We start from the raw sequence: 15996 nt of genomic DNA, 5'->3' as shown, positions 1-15996 counted from the left end.
CTATACAACTGAAATAAATTACATACTACAAAGAATGTACACATAATAATATACTACGCGTAAACAATGTATAACGATTCGTCAAAAGTTCTACAGTCTATTCGCGTATTTTCGGCACCTCTCAACCGAACAATTTTACGCCGGAAATACGATGCGCTAGTTATTTCATGTTTACATGCACTTTACGGTTGCAAGCGGTGTGGACTAAACATCATTTTTCCAATCTTGATAAAAAAATCTGGGCTTTTTTTAAATAGGTTTCGTAAAATTTAAAAATATGCCAATTTAATCGAATTAGTGCATAGGTACTGCAGGTAAATGTAAAATAAAAAATAAAATAAGTTAATCTAACAGCCCAATAATTATCCGAAAATAACATAAAATAGATACGCAGAGAAATTTCGAATCAAACAATTGTTTGTTACTGAGAAAAAGTGAATCCGACACATGTGGCGATTGTGTTGACTGGGCGCAAATCCTCCTCTGGTTAAGAATAATTACCAAATTATATCTGTTCTCAAACGATTCATGATGAAATTAAATAGAAACTTGTTATGCCTATCTCTGAGTTATACTACCAATGTGCGTCATAACTAACAATGACGACACTGCTGCCGCATCATCATTTAATTATATCCGCAATAGTATTTTCAATATTACTTTTTCAACTGAAATATTTGATCATGTTCCATACAACTAAACTTTAATCCGAGTACCTCTACTATAAGACGGAGATTCCATCTTACGTAAATAATCAAACTTTAATCGTACCTAATACATTAACGATTCAATATTGTAAATCGAATAGGACATAATTCGAATAAAAATAATTATAAATTTATAAATGATTAGTTTAATATTATTCACTAATTGTTATTTAAATATATAAATACTAACATAAATATTGTATAAGATATACATATAACTAGTGATGGGTCGAACCTTGCTTTTTCAAATCGAACTGAACTTGAACCGAATTTTAAATTATTTTTTCGAACTCGAACTGAACCGAACCTTCATATTTACTACCGAACCGAACCGAACCTATAATGATTTAAGTCGAACTTGAACTTGAACTCAATACTTTTTATCACGTACATTGTACCTATCTACAAATTAAATCAACCATAATTATTAATTACTATTGCTTTTTAAATTTTCGTATTACCTATACTACATTTTAACTTTTAAGTCTAAGTAATTGCATTATTTCCAATACATTTTAATTTTAGATAATTTCTTCTTCTTATTATTATTTTTCAAAACCAGTATTGTGCTCTCTCACAGGGGTGGACCCAGGCCGGGGGGGGATTTTTAACGGACACACATGATATAGATATTTATATAGATAAAATTAAAAATATTAATTTTGATATAGGTTATTTATTTAAATAAAAAAAATCTTAAAAAAAAAATTGTATAATAATAATAATAATTTTTTTTAGATATATCAATATGAGTCATAACAATAGAGTTTATAATTACAATTTTGTTGATTATGGTGGTACCGAACGATTTTTACGTTGGTTATTATCAATTATCACGTTTCGGAAACACTGATAAACACAAAACTTAATTACGAATATTTAACATCATGATAGTAATATATAACTGCGATATCAGTGTATTACCAAATAATAAATATAAGTGATAACATAGTACCAGCATAAGTTTGGTGTAAAAAAAATAGTTTAAGATTTTCCTATTTACCCTTGAAGTAATTATGTCTAAAACTAAAGTCTGCTATGGTGAACGGGGGGGCGGGGCATCGCCCCATTTGCCCCCCTATGGATCCGCCCCTGCTCTCTCATGTTGTCTTATAGCTTATAAAATAATCATTGAGTATTGAGTATCGAGTGTAATATGACAATACAATCAGTACATTTTAATAATATATAAAATGAGTAATAATAATTCACAAATATAGAATGATTAGTAGGATTTATAATGTAAGACGTAAGCTGTAAACATGTTTTTATTAACAGCACAGTCACGGTATCGGAATAATACCAGGGATTTACCCAAAATAGATTTTAACCTCTATAATAAATATGGTAAAAACAAAAATAGCTAATTTATGAATGTAGATAAACTACCTCTATTGGCGATAAAAAACTTATTAATGTTTTGGTCGACGGAGAGTGGATGTGTAACTGGAAAAATAACATTATTATTATAAATAATGCATAACGTGCATTTTACAGATTATCACTTTCTATCGCCAATAGTCTAATTATTTCTAAATAATCGTTATCAATTTTTATTTTTCAAAAATAACTTTTGAAGAACTGTACAAATATTTGGTTTTTGAACTATCGTGGCCAGTAAGTCTAGTTCGACAAATATTTTCAAGTTCGATTTTCGAACAGTAAAAGATGCTTGATAGTTAGGTTCGATTTTTTTTCATTCCAAGTTCAAATTTCGAACCGAACCGAACATCAAGGGTTCGGTTTTGTTCGGTTCGAGATTCGAACAGTTCTACCCATCATTACATATAACATATATGTATTGTGTACAAAATATAGTTAGTAATAAATCCAAATAATAACCAACAAATAATGTTTACTGATTGCGTGTGAACAAAAATATACATATGTGAACATGGTGCACAAATGGCGTATTTCTATTATATTAAAATAGTAGATGAACATATTTTTATTAATTGAATACATTTATTTGCTCGACTTCCAATTAGAAATTTTGAACAGATTAACGAGAATAAAAAACGCTTCTAGCCCGTGATCGCGTTTTTATCACGAATATCAATTGCTTCGATCGATCTTTTATGCAGACATCACAATAATTATGTTTTTCCTATTATGTTGAAATTACTTCTGTTTTTTTCATTTCGAAGGGGCGGAATTCACTTTACATGCTACTTCACAAAACACTTTCTGTTCGAATTATCTAACCGAGTATAATATATTTTATTATCTTTTTAGTTTGTTATACAGTTGAATTTGTTAACTTTATGTACTTTTATCTCTCGACTGATTTATTGAATTATTGTACAACTGATAAAATGAAAAACACCATATTAGCATAATAATAATAATATCTAATAATATTGGATCATCTTAAGGGATAAATAAAATAAGCGATCACACCAAAATGGAACTTTTGAGTGATAGTATTTACAATTGTTAATAACGTAGAAATCTGTTTCTTAACACTTGGTCGAGTACTTAAATTATTTAAATTTTTATTTGCTAATTGTATATTATTTTTCGTTCTCAACAATCTTTATGATTTTAATAAATTTTTATTTTTTTACTATTTTAATATCACGTGAGATTTTAAGTGCCATTAAAAAACGTTTTTATAGAATAGAAAATAACTTTTGGATACGATAAAATATATTTTATATATATATATATATATGCATTTACTTAAGTTTTTTGATATACACTATACAAGCTAGCCGGATACTAGAAACATGGGTTAGACAGTGGGCAGGTATCAGCTGCGTCACGACGTCTCTGGTCATAATTTAGTTTTAGTTTTGATACCTAGCTACTAGATTTATAGTAGACGTTATAGTCCTATAAAATGAGCGGTACAAAAAATAAAACATAAGGAACTATCGAGAAACGATTTCTATACGATCGCACTAACAATATCCAATACATCATAAGACGTCCAACGTAATGATTATTTAAACAAAAATAAAAAGGTCGGTGTTTTCTACACGGACTTGAAGGCGACTCTGACGACATTAGCGTGTTGCACTCTTAGCAGTATAATTATACATACATACCGAACAATCTGGTACAGACACACGGATATATTCGAATTGCGTACACGAACGTATAAGGAGTTGAATGAATCACAAAAACAAATGTGTCTGAAATGAACTGCAGAGTTCTCACAAAAGGCTCTTCCCAATACAAATTATCCAATAACCGTAATACACGTAGTACTCTCAAGATTGTGTTGCGTACAAGCAAGAAACACGAAACCTCATGAAAAAATAAATAAATACTATTCGTGAAAGAAAATAATTCGGACCGAATTACTAACGTGCACTGCCGAAGAGACGCATTGTAGTGAAATTATTTTTGGAGGGAAAAAATACAATAGTTGAAATACTTATGACGAATTAAAATATTACATTATGGTCTTTGGTTCTTTTTGTTCTAAATATCATGTTTCTATTTGACTAAATTGTTCCAGAAGCAGGTCGCTCAAAATTAAATTCGCCAAACCGTTGTACGGCTTTAGTTTATCAGCTATAATAATGGTGCAATATGTAGTGTGAAGCTGTTAATCTCGCTTTTGATTAATTATTTACAGGACGCTCTATTTGTAATTTCGTCAAGAAGACGATGTTCTTTTCGCCGCACTGTCGACATACCGTCTCGCGGTGTATTGAACGCGTATTATTATTATTATTTTTGAGTCGACGGTACGTGTTCACGTCGTTATTATTTATATGCACGGTGAGTTGAAAATAAACAAAACGAAAAACGACGGAAAAAACATTGGGAAAAAAAAGAAATTATAAAAAAAAAAGTGAACCATCCGAAATGTTTCCGCCGACCGGATGAAATGGAAACCGGACCGATCTAATACGGGATAGTCTTCCGTGCGCACGTGTGCCGTCGCTAGATCGGGTCACATGCGGCCGATGGAAACGGAGAAAGGATGACGTGCTGCACGAAACGATGAGGGGATCAGCACGTAGTGTTAGAGGTGCGAGGTGGGAAAGTCAAACGACGAATTTTAAAAAAATAATAATAATATATAAACTACCTAATGAGACGCGTGTACAAACGTGCGTGTAAATATTAGCGGTACGCAATAGTGTCGTTTTTTCGAAAATCCGTTTATGATTTCATTTCATATCGACCGTTTACAACTCGTAATAATAACTAATACTCTATACGCTGTAGCTATCCATTCCGTCACGTGCCGTACATCATTACGCGCGTTCTATTCCTCGGACGTAAATCTTACGGAAATCCGACGAAACAAACCGTATCCGCCCGAATATTGGTAAAAACGATTTCAGACTTCGAGTTTCGGTTTTTTTTTTCTTTCCGAAGCGTAAATATTATTATAATACTATTGCTGAAAGTGTTGACGACAATCGCGGTATTATCTTGTACGGGAATTATCGTGTTTTATGTTTTTATACAGGCATGCAATGATCGCCTGTAATAGGATCAAGGGGTTATTTCGTGTCGATATTGTAGATAGATCATCGATCTTCATCGAATACTAATAATAAAAGTGCATTCAATGGGCTTACCAGCTATTGTTGAAGCTAAACTATCCGATGCGGCCCATTGTCTGTTCGATCTTTATGTGTATACATCACGTGCGCCTCGTCACACAAATTGATGGAGCAAAAAAGCAATTATTGATTTTACTGTATCGTACTTGTTTGACTCTGCTCGTCTCGGTGAATTGTAGAGTGAGCAAAGAACTGGAGACAATCGTTTCTTAACCTAAAGGTCCCGCCGGTCAAAAATAATTAAACACCCATGTAAATAAAAAAAAAAAAAATGATATTCATACTTTTTTAATCAACAAAATAAAATTACAAACCAAGAAATGTTTTCTTTCCGTAGCAAGTGTACACTATAATAACTAATTTGCTATATTATCATTTTAGGTATTATAGTATTTTTAGATATTATAGTATTTTAGGTATTATAGTCCCATAAATGAAAAAATACCTGCTATTGTTGAACTTAATAATTAGTCGATAGTTATTTCATTATTAAAATTAGGATAAATTACTGCAAGAGAATAGTGAGTGATTGTGACTTAATATTTGATATATTTTATGGGGTGATGCTACAAAATGTTAAAAAACTATGTTGCTAACAATAACGGCCGCAGCATGTAGAAATAATCGAACACAGCAATCGATTTGCCTTGCGCACAATTTCCATGTGTTTCCTATATTCCAGTATCCAACGAATTCGTGGTGCGATAGGTACTTTTTAAACAGATTTTACAGATAAGTCTACTTGAAATCAAATTTAGCCAGATATTCATGATTTTCGTCTAGGCATATCTAAAAATGTTAAGTAAAAATGTAGCTTTTAAATAATTTCGATGAGATTTAGAAGGATAAAATTAAAAATAGAACAATATTTGAAAGTCGACCGAAAATAGATTTAAGGCGAATTTATAAATATTGTTAAAATATCGTTTCATTGATAGAAACTAGATTTATACATCTCTAAGTCATCGTTATTTTTGTAAGTGTCGACCTAAATAGTTAATAGACAGATAAAAAAAAAAAAAAAAATCACATTTTTAAAATACAACATGTCAAAGCTTTTGATTAAGTTACTGCATGAAACGATTTGGCCACTTGTTTCCGGCCTCGAAACATGTTTTGAATGAATACAAAAACACTTATCACTGTAATAGCTGTCAATTAAAGCATTTTTACAACTCCATTAGAGCAATTATTACAAGACCATAGTATCTCTTGGGATATGTTTTCAATTAGTTTTTGATTTTTGATCTATTGCACATTTTATATGTAAAGTATTAAATCAAATAAGTTTTTTCAACTTATTTTTTTATATTGTTTTATAATAATAAGTATAATAATATATATAAAAGAACAAACTTGTACCAAATAAAATTAGATTTCTAAATTCTAATTTTTTTATGTTGGTTATCAAGTCATATAATTAGTTTTTATGTTTTAATTATAACATTAAATTTACTAGTTCTATTAGAAATTAGATTATTTTATAATCCACTAGAGTTAATACTTTATTTATTTTCACCAACAATACGTATAATTTGTAGTTTGAAATGTTAGTAAAAACTTTATTGTAAAATAAAATAATAATGTTATTAATCCATCCTCTCCTCATTTATTTTTTGGAATTTCGACATTCGATTTATAGATAACAATGCTGAATCCAAAGGAATGGAGATTTGAAACTGTTTTCATATAAATAATATATCAGTAAACCTCATTTGTTTTACGTGAGCAGAAATAATAAACATTTATCAAAAATGTAGTTATATTTTAAGTTAAAGTTTGAAGTCTTAAAAATAAAACGTAGACAATGATAAATAAGGAACAGATAAATTATTACGAAAAATGAATATATCATACGCCAAATGGATCATAGGACGATTCTTTTCCTTTAATATTTAGAAAATGCGATTTATTCTTTATAAATGGGCTGTACTCGAAATCGTTTTTAAAAAACGATGATTCATTGCTTCTCAATTAAAAATGAAAACACACCTTCGACTAATTCGTCCCAGTAATTACTAGAAATAGTAGGTTAAGTACATATTATAAGTTTGTACGGTAACATATAGTTTAAATTAATTATGACATTATGTTTTAAAAAAACTAAATCAAACATTTCTTACTAAATAATTGTTTATCAATTACACACATACACACACACATATATATATATATATATATATATATATATGAATATTATATGTGTATATAGTTTCCTAAAAATTATTTAAACACAAACAAAGAATAAATATTATATAAGTGCAGATGCATTATACGATTATTCGTATTAAATCGGTATAATTTCAATATACTAAAATTTACTCCCGAAATATTATATCTGATTAGTGTTTTGATATTGGTTGATAAATCTATAAAATGCAAGATTTAATAGGCCAGTAAGTCTTAAAATTAATTAACTAGTTTTAAAATATTTAATATTCGTTGTCGTTCATTGAATTCTTTTTATATATCTTTATTATGATAGTGGATTAAATTATGTTTTATATTAGTAAATGTTTCGAAAAAAATATGCAGTTTATTTCTGCTGATTTTAGGTCAAGCTAATAAAAGTTTAAATGAAAAATTACTTTTGATTTTATTTATTCATTATAATAACAAATAAGACAACAATCAAATTTGTTTAAAAACGAAAAGTCATCATATTAATTTACGGACATAAATATGCAACATTTACAATTATCGAACAGTCATGATCATTAATAATCATTAAATGTTAATTTTTAAAATAAATTTGCATAAAATATTGGAAAATTCCATACATTACTCCAAACGTATGTAATAGTTTAAAATAGTTATTAATTTCATAAAACAAAAGCTATGATGAACTCAATTAAAATTAAATTTTCCGATTATCTTAATTCATATTTAATTATCCAATTTCGACCGTTTAATTCTCGTTGTTAAAAGTAAATACTGAGATTTATTTTTTATTTAACAAAAGTAGAAATATTAAACAAATATAAAAAAATTTGATTTTTTAATTATAACTCTATTGAATTAGATTGTACACACTTCATACAAGAAACTGATTTATGTGATTATTTGATGCCGTTGGGTTGGTTCTTATTAATCCGAAAGTATTTATATTCTTTATCAATACTATTCCCTATATTATATATATATATATATATATATATATATATATATTCGAATGACTAAAGTAATTTAATATTTTTTAATATTTCCAATCGAATGATATTAACGAACACTGCTACAATATGCTATTATGCAAATATAAATGCATTCTATTAATAAATGGTTTAAAACAAATTAATTATATATGCGTATCTATTATTCATAAACCTAAAAACGAATAGATGATCAACTAGTTTTTAACATTTGTTTGATTAAGACTAGTTAACCAAAGCCGGTTTAGAACCAGTCAGGCCTAAATAATTTGGCCAGAATAGATATAAGATGATTTTCTTTTTGAGAAGGATATTACTTTAAACTTTTAACCTACAAAAAAAAAGATTTATCGAATGCAATTTTAGAAATGCACTATAGCAGGTTTTGCCTTTCATTATTAGGTTTTAGTTGAATATTTAATTAGTTATTTAAAATAAAATAATATATTGACATTGTTTGATACAAGATTTATCAAAATTTTTTTCAAACTGTGATAAAGATTATTTTATACACTGTAGACGATTTTACAATCAATTAATGTAAAAATAACCTTTAGCTAAATAATTGAGATGAAAAAATATTACCATTCTCCATGGTTCAGAAATTCATTAATTAAATTTAAATTAAATTAAATATAAACCAACATGAATATTTATGTAAATATTTTAAGTTATGTATTAATTTTTGTAGATTGAAATCCTAAAACCATGATGGTTAAACCAATTGTAATTTATCTGAACTAGTCGGTTTATAGTTGTTGGTTTTAAAAACGGACACAATAGTATTTCAACACTCAATGGAGTGTTATACATAATTTGTACTTAATGTTACTTCAAAAAGTGGTGGCATGGTCACATGGAGGCGTCAAATGGAATTTAATTCAAACTTAGTGTGGGTTACTAGGACAAATGTATTAAATATTTGTTCAATAGTTATATGTATATACCGGAAAACATATTTACTTTACTATTACTACACTCGAAACAACATAAAGTGAAACGTGATAAAAAAATAAAAAATAAAACCTAAATTGCTCATCCAGAGATAAATGTGTTATAATTTTTTAGTTTTTTAATATATACTGTATTAGGAATGGACTTGTATTAAATTTCAAGTTTTCTGTAATAAATATTGTGAATTCGAAATATTTTGATTTAAAAAAATAAACTATCATCTTACAATAAGCTCATAGAAGCAATCGGATACGATAAGGTAATTACAATTTTCAACTAGGCCAAATGGTCCCGATTTCTAATTAACGAATTACAATGGTTGCTCTTGTGTACCATTCGAGTCCTTACACATAATTTTTATATTTTATTAAAAAAGTAATGAAAAATAGTGAAAAAGAAAAACGTACCTGCTGACAGGAATCGTCAACATTTTTACCGTTCAGAAAAAACGACCTTTACCCGAAGAACCTTTAGTACGTCTGATTTTTAATGTTACAAAACCTTATGTAAAATTATTGTCATATATTTAGTAAAAGTATTTGTTGGCATAGAAATGTAATATAACTTCATTGTGGTATCAAGTAAACAATACATTCTCAACACATAATTATTTTACAGCGTAAGCGGTGACGAGCATTTGAGACGGTCAATGATGATGCGCGAAGAACAATCATGACTACGGGTAATTGAAACGGTTTCGTGTAACCGTCCGGACCGTTTTGGCAAACGCCTTTTGGAAGTAACTCCAACGGTAATCCCATGGCACCCAAACAACGCAAAACGATAATAATATTATGTTGTAGTTTCGGAGAAAAATGTTTACAACGTCTTAACACGGATAAAAACCGTGTTGAATCGCATATTTTCTGTTGATTTTTGAACGCTAATGGTCCCAACGCTGACTTGTCTTGACCACGCTGCGGAGCACGTACAAGTTAATATCACTGCGGCACGTGATGATACCTGGCCGGAAATTATTCGGCCGAAAACAAAACCAATTGAAAAACCCGAATCCTGGAAAACGCACTGTTTCGACACTAGTGCGATACGGATAGGTTGATAAGGACACAGGATACGCGCGAAATAATATATATTATCATTTTACCGACCGTTGCGCGGGAAAGGCCGTTTGTTAAGTGAACGATCCTCGACTTGAGCGAGGAACGTTCGTCACGTAGCGCCGTTGTGCTGATGGTAGGTGGTGAACGATTACTGCAAAGACGGACGGGGGCGGGTTCTGTTCGGCGAACAGTTGAGATAATCTTGTTTTGTTTGCGAATTATGATCCATCGATTTGATTTCTTCGGCAAATCGACGACATGATGTGTGTCCGTCCCGCGCGTTCGCACAGAAATAACCAAATATTTTAAAACCGTTATCGATTCGGTTCACTTTTTTATTTCATTCCAAACAGAAGTGTTAATTTTTAATGACTTAGTGCCGTTGTACAACCATGGTGGGCCAAATTACGAAACACAAAATAACCGGAGATCAAACCTTCAATTGTAAATTATGCGATGGCATGCCTGGTAAATCCAATGAGTTTAAAAACTCTGTTGGAAAATTTACAGCTTCAGTAGGATCGCAAACTGTATCTATAGATTTGTATGACACCAAGTCTCCTGGTAACAAATTTTGTATCTTGAGATTCAATTCGCTGACGTCCACATTTTTTGCTACTAAAATTGCTCTTTCTGCCAGCCACTCATGATTTGTGTACATTGGGAAATATCTGGTCAATGAAAGCATCTTGCGAATAAATGATTGTGCAGAAAGCGGTCGGTAATTTTATACATCCCGTTCAATATGTAGTAACTTTCCCATCCCTAATATCTAACAATTGTTTTGAGAATCTTCTGCACGCAGCTTTTTTTTGATTGAATCGCAAGCATCGAAATCGTTCGCTCTCTATCTTTACATATATTTCGACCATAAATTGTTGACAAAGCTCATGACATAGTAGAATAACTTTGTCCTGATCACGTCTAATCATCAACCGATATGCATAATAATTTTTCGAACTAACATTCTTATTTTTTTTGACACCTGTTACGGGATCTTTTTGTTTAATATTTATGCAATACCCGTCATTTACTACCAAAAATAAAATTAATAGTTTTTAAATAGTTTTTAATATTTTTATTTAATAATTCATTTTCAATTGCGCAGTCATCAACCTGATCAAAAATTATTAAATAAAACTATGATTTATTAAACAATAGCACTTTTCCAAATTTTTTTTTCGTAAAAACCTTTATCTGGCAATTACGAACAATTAAAAAAAAAATTGAGCCAAATCGGCCCAACCGTTCTCAATTGATGAAATGTTATACATTTTTGGCTCCATTTTTATATATATATATAGATTATATAGGAACTTAATAGAATATACTGGAATAGTTATTTTGTGGAAGAAATTCTCAACATAACTAAAAATTTTACAAATTACCCACATTTTTTAGATAGCCAAAATCATGTTGAAAGAATTACTATATAGACATGTTTGAATGACCCGTTTAAACACCATATTTTAATAATAATTCATAACATTTATATTTACAGAAAACTAACGATGCATTTAAACAACAATTACATAGTTCAACACTACGCTATTATTGGTCAACACTGTACTAATCGTTAATTTGTTATTAAATGCGTTTTTAAAGTGATAATTACTATTTGTTTCTATACACACGTTTATAAATGCAATAATTACTAATAAATATAAAAATAATAATTTGAGTGCATTACAACGATAACAAACGTGCATTTAGATAAAAGTTCTCAGTCTATTTTTGGAAAGTTTATAAGAAGAATTTACCTTATACGTATACAATATACTATATAATAAATTGAACTTTTTATTTTTAATATGTAGCCAAAAACAAGTTACCAAACGTATGATCACGATGAACCAGTTAAAAACTACTTCAAGAAGTGGTGCAGAATGTGATCAACCGGTTTTGTGCGATCTACTAAAAAAAAAAATGTATTTAGATTTAGTTAAACCTAAATTTGTACTACTGAGTGATTTTTCGTGAGAAAATAGTAAAACTTTGTTTCTACAAAATAATTGTATTCGTTTAACTCTTTTTTTCTATGATAAAACACCAGATAGTAATAACAACAATTAATTGTTTTTATTATTATTCGTAATATTTCCATGTGATTTACAAACTCCAATACTTTGTTTAAAATAATTTAAAATATTACGTGTACCGTTTACAGCTATTTATAGTTGATTTGGAACCGATCCAATTGAGTGGAAGGTAAACTCCTCGCATCTTGGACCATTTGTACTGTTTTATAAACATCGATTAGTTAATCGACCATAACATTTCAATCATAAATTACAACCATGTGAGTTATGCAGTTGGTGGTTTGGCTGTGATTAGTTAATCAACGAATTATACAATATTTTCATTACACTAGAGTCTCGCTGATTCGGACTAGATGGGACCGGACTCTATCCGGATTAAACGGAATGACTTTTTTTTCAACTTACTAATAAATATTTTTCACCATATGTAATTGAAACGATAAAATCTTAAACAACTATATGCATAGGTACTTGCCGAATAATTTCAATCCCGTAGAGGTACCTACCTAAAACTATGCTATAAATACATATGTACATATATATATATATATATCAATTATGTATTAATAATGTACGTCTTATAGTAAATAACATTTAGACATTGAAATAAATAATTTTTATATAATATTTATGTGTATGTATATATGTTATATATACATAAGTATTAAAGTACGAAGCATAAATTTTCCGTATTATCCGGATGTCTGAACTAGCGATGATCAGATCAACGAGACTATTGTAATTTTGATTACAGATGGTATTTATTTTTGTAATATTCGTATTATCACTAATATTATCAATTATTATTTTAAATTTAAATTTTAACCAATGTTACATCTGATTTTTTGTTACTGTTGATCATCAGGGAGCAATCCCTAAGTTGACGAATCGTGTTTAATGAACACGAATAATAATTATAATAATTATAATAAAATAACGATCAGTTCTGTAATATGTACCTATGTAATATCACTGTAATATGATACATTTAAGCATCAATGCACTAAAATGTATGTACTAAAAACAAAAAAAGCATTCAAAATACGCACAAAAAACATTAAGTAGGCATTTTAGTTATAAAAATTAACCAAAATATGCAGAGCAAAATTTATTTTACCTTAAGTATAAAAAACTAAAAATGTATTTTAAGTATGTAATATAATTTTTATGAGTTTTTATTTTCATATTTTATATTATTTTTAATATTATATACTAATTTACAATATGAGCATTACACTGTGATACAATGGTTTTTTTAATGTGATCAAACACAATTATATGAGATAATCATTTAGCATTTATCTAACCGTTTAAATTATTTAATTTAAATTAATTTTAAAAGAATTCCAAAATATACTAAAATATGCATTTAAAATATAAAACTATACAATATGCAAAATAATGCAAAATAATAATATTTGATTTAGTAGAAAATGAATCAAATTTGTATCCGAGTTCGCATTAAATTGGATCGATAGAAAAAAATATGCAATTTCATAAACATTCAAAGTCAAGTCATTAATCAGTTTATAAACAAATTCATAAGTCGTATAATATTTGAAAAAATACATTGATAACAATGAATTTAATTACTTGAAATAAACAACAAAATTGACTAATCAGTGTTCAACCGACCTCGGATGGTCGATGAACTTAACGGATGTATGATCAATGATTAGAAGATTAACCGACCCTATACAACTATCCAGCGTCATTAATCATAGATTAACTCTTAATCACTGTTTAACCAACTACTGTACAACTAGCCCTTAGTGGTTAATTTTGTTTTTGGGGAACATATAGAAAATATTCAGCCGTTCAACACGTTAATAATTGTTTCAAATTTTCACTTTTAGTAAATCGCACGGAACATCAATGCTTATGGCATCAAGAGTCAGTCTTACAAATTTTTGAACCATGGACTTTCATTAGAAAAGACTTCAAATAAAGTTATTAGTTATTTGAATGTATAAATTGAGTCATAAAATGTTATACTAAATTACACCAATTTTTTTCTAGGGTCTCTCGCAAGCCCATCAGTGATGTTATCATACAATACAATGATTATTTTATTATTTTTTTTCATGTTCAACTGTTAATAATGTTAGATTATCTAGCCTACATTAGGATAAACAACTGATCTCAATTGAGTTATTACTCGTTTTAATGCCGAAGAAAATCGTTCACTTTTAAATGAGGCATGATTAAATAAATTTGTTGCATCGTCACAATGTTGAGAAATGTATGTTTTATGATAATCGATTTTAGATATTTTAGTTGATATTGAGAATCATTCATGGTCTTATAGTTAAACAGTGACGTTTTTAACTATTGGAATTATAGCAATTCGTCAACAAACATTTCTTTATCCAATTCGTTAAGAAAAACATCCAATTAATTTGATGTGCACTTCATAATGTATACATTTATCATGTTGATTTTAAATAAAAAAACTAAACTTTTTTTATATGTCTAAGTAAACGCTATTTATTTATTTTAATTTAAAAATGAATTTATCACATATGATACAATGCAAGGCTTTGCACCCGAATAACTTTTTCGGGTGTTGAATACATTTGGGTGTTCAAACACCGCAATACATAATTTAAACAAACGTTCGGATGTTAATAACCGTTATTATTCGGGTTAATATTGGTTAATACGGATGTTAAGTAGTCAAGGAAAAATATTATTTTTTATTGGTGGAGGGTGGTGGGGAGGCTGAGCCCTCCCTCTACTAATGAAATATTTATATTTTTTGTTATCTACCTATGTAATAAAATAAAAATTTCTTATACAACTGTGCAACAGTTTTTTAGACCAAATTATCATTATGTTAATTTCAAGCAATGGTATAATTACGATTTATTTTCGGGGAAGAGGGGGTTATTTTATGTGTATGAAGCTTATAAATTATAATATCTATTAAAATTAAAAATACTAACACTATGTCCTACTTCTAGTTAGTGCAGGCATATCGCATACGACAAAAAACAAACTATTTTGTATTCTGCGTTTGTGTTTGTGGTATAGGTGGAAATCGGGGGAGGGGGGCTTGAGGGTACTTAGCCCCCCAGAAACATAAAGTACAAGTCTTAGCCCCCCTAGCCCTAAAAAATTGTTAAGTTACTATAAATACAATAATTATTATAACTGTAAAATTCATTTTTAATAACTGAATTTAAAGAAAATATTCTGTGAAAAAAATTAAATCATATTCGTAAGATTTTACAAACTTCTAGTCATGACTTGGAAGATCGCAATTAATGTAATATTATAAGGGTTTTTAGGGGTGTTACGGGTTCGGGTTAATTCGGGTGCAAAGCCCTGATACAATGTGTATTAAAACTAAAATTTATTTTTATTTTGGATGTCAAGTCTACGCCCTGTTTGTATTGTCCAAATGTTAACTTTTAGGTGTTTTCAATTTTCTTTTAAATTAATAATCTAATATAGGAGTAATGGCTAAAGTGGATGTTTCTTCTTCATATATTTCATAATCTTCACGTACACCTTTAATAAAATCGATCAATATATATATATATTAATACATATTA

The sequence above is a fragment of the Sipha flava genome, unplaced genomic scaffold, assembly GCF_003268045.1.
Source record: "Sipha flava isolate LNK unplaced genomic scaffold, YSA_version1 258_pilon_pilon, whole genome shotgun sequence".
Lineage (NCBI taxonomy): Eukaryota > Metazoa > Arthropoda > Insecta > Hemiptera > Aphididae > Sipha > Sipha flava.
The sequence above is the reverse complement of the archived record's forward strand: the minus strand, read 5'-3'. Positions refer to the sequence as shown.